Here is a 6,245-nt window from a genome sequence, read left to right as displayed (position 1 = left end):
TTTTTTTAATGTTGCCATCCTCAAGTTGTCTTGCTCCCAGCAGTGTGAGATTTTTGGCTCAGTCCCTGTACAAGAGCCAAGTTTGAGCCTTCCTGGGATGCTTCAAGAAGGGCTGACACAGAGCAGCTCCCAATGTCTGCTGATGATGCTGCCACACTGCTTTGCCTTCACAGCCCAGGGCAAAGCTTTTTAAAACTAAATTATTCTCACAAGGAATTCTACACTATCTCTTTTTTTATATTTTTTTTCTCTCTGTTTCTTTCCCCTCGTTGCCCCCCAAATCTGGTGTTGGGTGATAGAGGGTGAGATTATGCACATTCTGCACACTCCTGTTAACTCTGTCCCTGCATCCTGCATCAGACCCTTGCCAAGGAGAGATTGAGTCAGCAGCAATTTGGCACTTTGGAGGTGAGTTCCCTGCAGACAACAGGAGATGATGAAATGCATCCCTGCATTTAAAATTCTTACATTTTAAAGTGGATTGCATTTAAGGTTGTACTCACTCAGCTGCTTTTAAAACAAAGATCTCTTTTCTTTTGCTTCATGCTTTTGTTGTTTAAAGAATGTCTCCTCTGTTGTTTGTCTTATCTGTGACTCATTTTTAGCGGGATTCCCTTTCCAGTATAGAACTGAAAATTTGTGTTTTGTATGAAGGAATCACAGGATCATTGAGGTTGGAAAAGCCCTCCCAGGCCACTGAGTCCTACCTGTGCCACRTCCAGGCTTTCCTTGGACAGCTCCAGAGATGGGGACTCCAAAGCTGCCTGGAGAGCCCCTTCCATGGCCTGACCACTCTGCCCATGCAGAAATTCCTCCTGATGTCCACCCTGAGCCTCTCCTGGCACAGACTGAGGCCATTTCTTCTTAGTCTGTCCCTGTTCCCTGGGAGCAGAGCCCAATTCCTGTCCCTGTGAGCCATTTGGAGAAAGAAAAAAAAAAAAAAAAAAAAAAAAAACAACCCAAAAACCCTGAAAATCTGAGAATGAGAGTCCACTTATCCTGATGAGATAACTGACCTTAGTCTAGCAATCCCTAGTCAGGAAGGATCCTAAACCCTCAGCAGTTCCCAAGCTCAGGCTGTGAGAACCACAAAGCAGTGGGAAAATCGGGGTTGGTGTTTGCATCCAGCAAACGTGGCTGAGCTTGGTTCTTCCAGAGAGATTCCACAGCTCACCCTTGAGCTGATAGCTGCATATTCCAAGGGCTTTAGGCAGCCTTTTGATGCCCAGTGGCCTCCTGCTGGTGCCTTTGGTTTCCAAGAACTCCTGGTGACTGAAGGACCTGATCTTACAGCCTGCAAATGTCTGTAAATGATGTWGCTTACTATGGGTTTACATGGAAACCAGGAAAATCATTTAGCATCTGTCTTGATTTTCATTTGTTCATGATTTTAATGATGCCAGTTGGACTAAAGTTCATCTTGTCCTGTGTGGGAGATGGAATACAAATCAAATAGGGAGTTAAATCTGTTGTATGGATATTTACTGCAAAAGAAAAGAGTGCATAATAAAGAGGTTGCTCTGAATATTTACCTTCAGCTGTGGATCACTGGCTATACTGACCTTTCTTTTACACTGAATTTGCCATTTGGAGCTCTGCTGTGAAGCATTTGTGGTCTTTCTATCAAAGAAAAAAATTAAATTAAAACCAGTGGCTTGTGGCCAAGGGTTGATTTTCATTTGTTCTTCTGACACTCCTTTCGTATTTAATCTTTTTTTCAGCAGTCTTGTCTGTCTTCATCTTATGGGAACATCCATGGGGTGAAGTCTTTTCTAGAACAAAGCAAGCAGAAAGTACCTGTGGTTWAATGTTCTGAAAGAGCAGAGTTAGCAGTGTTCACGTTTCTGTTTGAGTCTGAAAATCTCATTGTTTGCCTGAAGATTATGCTGCTGCTGCTATGACCCTGCTCCAACTGAAATTACTCTGTCTCTTTTCATCTTCCTCTGGATGATGGGGCAGACAATTATGGAGAGGGCAAGCTTTGTCTTGAAGCAGGTAATAAATAACCAACTCCATCAACTTACAGTTTGGATCAACTTGTCTGGCTGGAATTACTGCAATTTAACACATTGCAGGGTAATGAAATAATAAACTATCATCAAAAAAATTCAAATCTCGTGTGCCATAGTGTTTTGAATTTGGGGTGTGTTTTTATAAAAAGGCAACTTTGAGATGCAGTGCCTATRAATCTGGATTTTTGCAAGGAGCAGTTTTAGATTCAGAGTTTAGGAGTGTTAAAAGATCTTTGCTTCTGAGGCTACGGAGTTTGTGTGTGATAAAACGTGTTTGGAGATTGATTTTAAAAGCTGCTGTCACTTGGTGGAAAATTCACCTGTTCCATTAAAAGAAGGTGTGGATAGATGGAAGCAGGCACCGTAATTGGGCTGACAGAGATGGCAAAGCACTGCCATGCCTAATTAAACCTGTGACAAATAAATGGCTTTTGTGAGAGCTTGGAGAAAAGGGTTTGCTTTTGGCACCAACTTCCTCATCTTTGGACAGAGTTTAGGGCTGCTGTGCAGACTCCAGGGAGCTTCAGGCATTCCTGGCTGCTGGAAAAGAGGTATTTGCATTGTTGCTGTTTGAAAAACAAAATGGATGGCAGTAAGAAAYTGGAAGAACTTCCATAAATTCCTTTTTATTTCAMATGCAATGATGCCAGCTGGCAAATTACTTCCTTAGATGGGCACCTAGAGAAAACAGAACTTTTTAGCAGCTCTGCACGAGAGTTGTGATTGAAGCCACACACAACACGTGCCCCCTGCTGCTGTTCTTCCAAATCACTGAAATCACTCAAAAATGGTCCAGCAGGGCAGGTTTGGGTTCCTTTGCCCAGGAGTGGGGAATGCTGCAGTCTGTCCCACAACTGAGCTGTGCCACTGCAGGGGACACAGAGGGACAGACCTGCCCAAGGCATTTCTAACCAACCCTTATTGGAGTGGAAATGCTTTATTTTCATACTTGATCATGGAACAGATGTCAGGCTTCCTTTCAATCATAATTACAGGATTAATGCTTGAGTGGGGTCTGCAGGGCTAGGCCCTGGGGTTTCCCTACAGACTGCAACTGCACTTGCTGGAATATGGGGGTCTTCCCCTCTGGTTTCAGGTGTTTTTCTGCCTCTGTACTGAAAAAAACCAACAAAACCAAACAAAAAAAGTCTTAAAATATGGATCCTGTGGCAGCCAAGTTCCACAGACAGCCACAATCCCAGCTCYCCCACCCAGGAGTTAAATACTCTGTTAAACCTTCTGTTGTATTGGCCATACTGTGTGGGGAATGTGACTAATTTGGGGTGATTAATGCACATTTGGAACAGGAGTGGCWGCTGGAGTCTGTCCCAGGATCTGCCTCATCTCAAGTGTCTTACCTGGGTGCTGAAGAACTGCTTTTGTTTTAGTCCAGCTACAAACCCTCAACTTCTCAGTCCCTTTTTGGAGCTCAGCAATTTTTTGCTGGCATCTGAGCCAGCAAAGAGCTTTTAATACCATTGGGTTAGACAGCACGTGCCAAGTGAAGAGCAAATTTTAACATCCAAGCAAAACAAAATCCAGTTGATCAACCCAAAATGGGTTTTGCTTTCCTAATCTGTGAATTTGCCTGGTGAGCAGCAGGCAAACCAGCTGAGTTCAGGCTTTCTTACGCCGTGCTCAGGTTTGTTTTCCCAGATTTCCAGGGTCTGACAGCTTGCACCTCGTGTGTTTTGTTTTTGCAGACGTTGCCACCTCTGTAGGGTGAACTCTGTTTGCAGGGTGGCTGTTCCCAGCCAGCTGAGGGATGTTTCATAAATATCCTGCTCTCAAACTTCTGCTGGGAGCTGTAATAGCAGATCCAAAGGATTAAAAGCTGTTTTGACCTCTCCTTTCTCGAGCTCCTCCTCATCCCAGGAGCTCTGTCTGGTTAAACAAAGAAACCCTTCCCACCTCTTCCCTCCAGCAGTTGCAAACAGGAGTGGCAGATGTTTTTCTCAAAGATACATATTAAAAACTCTYGTAATTAGTCTGCAGCAGTTAATTCTTGTGATATGTACCAATGTCTGGTTCAGATCTTTTCTCAGGGTCTGTGGTTTTGTTTTTCATAGTTCATGGTATTTTTCTTGTCCAGTATCTTGTTTTCTCACAAAAGTTTTACATTACTATTTTGACTACTTTTTTTCCCACATATTAGATCATCAAACTCTTCTTTCTTGCTGGTAATGAAAATAATCTCCAGTAATCTCTTMATACAATATCAATTTAAAAAATAGAAATATTACCTTATATTGTTATAGATGTCATAGGTGGAAGTTTTGCAACATGTATGAAATTATGTTCATGGTTGTTCTGAGACTTCATTTTTTTAGCAACTGAAGTTGCTAAAAAGATAGAGTGTGTGGAGTCTAAATCTGGATTTAATTTAGGTTTGGAATGTGCTTTTGGCTTGTTTTTGGTGGCCCTGAGATCTCATGACCTGTCCTTGCAAGGATATGAAAATACTTCAGCATCAGCTATTCTTGCATGATTTTGATGGACTTTTAAATGGGAACTGGACAGCACAGAGCCTTCCTGGGCTCAGGATCTTTCAAGGAATCCAAGGGCAGGGTGTGTGGGTTCATCCCCGGCCGTTCCCTGCCCTGCACCTCCCACGCTGCCTGGCTGGGCTGCTGCTCTGGCTGCGGGTGGGAGCCGTGCTCCTTCCACCATTTCACACTGAAATCCTGGGTTTGGGCTCTGAAATAACCCCTGCTGTTCCTTGGTGCTTTTTTTCCTTGAGAAAACACAGTTGTGGTGCCTTTTTTGCACTCATGCATTTGTTGTATCAGTGTGTCCTGTCACATTGAGGGAGGGGGAGCTGGACAGGAGGAATGCCACGAGCAGAATTCCATGGAGATGCTCTGCTTCTGGGCTCTTTTTGGGTTCCACCACAAATCCGCAGCCCTAAGGCTCTTGGTGGGATTCAGGGTGATTTGTTGTCCCTTTCTTTCCCTTTGCAATGAGCTCCAAGAGCTGTCTGGGAGAACCTCAGATCCTTGTGAGGATAAAATGCAGCGTTCTGGGACCTGTTTGGTGACCAGTGATGCTCAGTGTGGGCACCAGAAGATGAGTGCAGCGCTTTCCCATATCCTCTCCTGCTCTGTAATTAATTTCTGCCGGTCTGTTGCTGGGATCAGCATTCCCAGGTTCCTCAGAGCGCCCTGCAGAAGCCTCAGCTGGGTTTCTGGGAAGCGGCTCTTCCAGAAGCGCCAGCTCGCTGACAGCAGGATTTGATAACCCTGTACAAACGGGCAGAGTGCTCTCTGTAGCAGGGCGTGCTCCKGAATTGCTGGAGTCCCGGGAATGGCACAGTGGGAACCAGCCCGGGGATGTGCTGGTGCTGGGAGCGCTGGGATGGCGAGGACAGGGTGCTCCTTTTCCAGCAGATCGGTGTCCAGAGCCTCACCCAGCCAATGTCCAGAGCTGGCTGTGCCAGAGCTGCTGCCCTGCAGAGGGAAATGTCGGGAGCGCTCTGTTGGCCATGGCGAGGGCTCAGCTTTGCTGTCACACGAGTCCGGCTGGCGGCGGCTCCTGGTGGCTCAGTGAGTCACTTGGGGAGAAAGAATTCTGTGCAGCCCCGTTCCGTGCGAGCAGTAAACAGGAAACAGAGTGACGGATGTGCCCGCACCGATCGCCGGCACATCGGGTGGCACCGTGCATGTGTCCCCATCCTCCAGCGAGCGGAGGGACCTACGGCAGCCTCGGCAACACTTTCTCCTCGTCACTCGTGCGTGTTTCAGTGCGGCTTCTGAGCCACTTTGCCAGCTGCTGAGTGACGGCGTGCTTTAATTCGAAACGCACGTTTCTGCTTTTAGAAAGTGTTTTTTTTGTTCTCGAGACTTTTTTTGTTGTTTTCCTGTAGTTTGTTTGGTTTTTATTGTTTCCCTGTAGTTTTTTCTGAGGGAAACGGAAAAGGTTTAGGGTTAGAGCAGGGTGGGAGAGAAGCAGGGCTCTCCTCCATCGCCCGTGCTCGCCTGTCCCGCCGCGTTCCCGGCGCTCCCGGGACTCGAACCCGTGTCCCTCGCTCCTCCCCGGCTCCTCCCCCGGGGCGGGGCCCGGCCCGCGCGCTCCCTACCTGCGAGGATGTGACGTCATTGCCTCATTACCCTAATGGCGCTGACGTCACGGCGGCGGCGGCCAATGGGTGCGGGCGGCGCTCCCCACCTGCTCGCAGCAGCATTCCCTCATTCCTGGGATTCCTCGGCGGGCCCGCGCACCCAGCGCGGCTCAGGG

The 6,245-nt window shown here is 47.0% G+C and overlaps 1 long non-coding RNA gene across 1 annotated transcript; it reads right to left on the bottom strand.

Annotated features, from left to right (window-relative positions):
- Window positions 1–990: 990 nt before the first annotated feature.
- On the bottom strand, window positions 991–6,238 carry LOC130584387 (uncharacterized). The gene is made up of 3 exons (XR_008966506.1): window positions 6,088–6,238; window positions 1,533–1,772; window positions 991–1,425 (listed from the first exon to the last, which is right to left on the bottom strand). It is a non-coding gene; the product is annotated as an uncharacterized LOC130584387 (long non-coding RNA).
- Between the last annotated feature and the right edge of the window lie 7 nt (window positions 6,239–6,245).

Source organism: Malurus melanocephalus, unplaced genomic scaffold (genome assembly GCF_030028575.1).
Source record: "Malurus melanocephalus ecotype Western Australia unplaced genomic scaffold, MMel_1.1 scaffold_702, whole genome shotgun sequence".
Taxonomy (NCBI): Eukaryota; Metazoa; Chordata; class Aves; order Passeriformes; family Maluridae; genus Malurus; species Malurus melanocephalus.
Note: the sequence above shows the minus strand (reverse complement) of the source record. Positions and strands in the feature narration are given on the sequence as shown.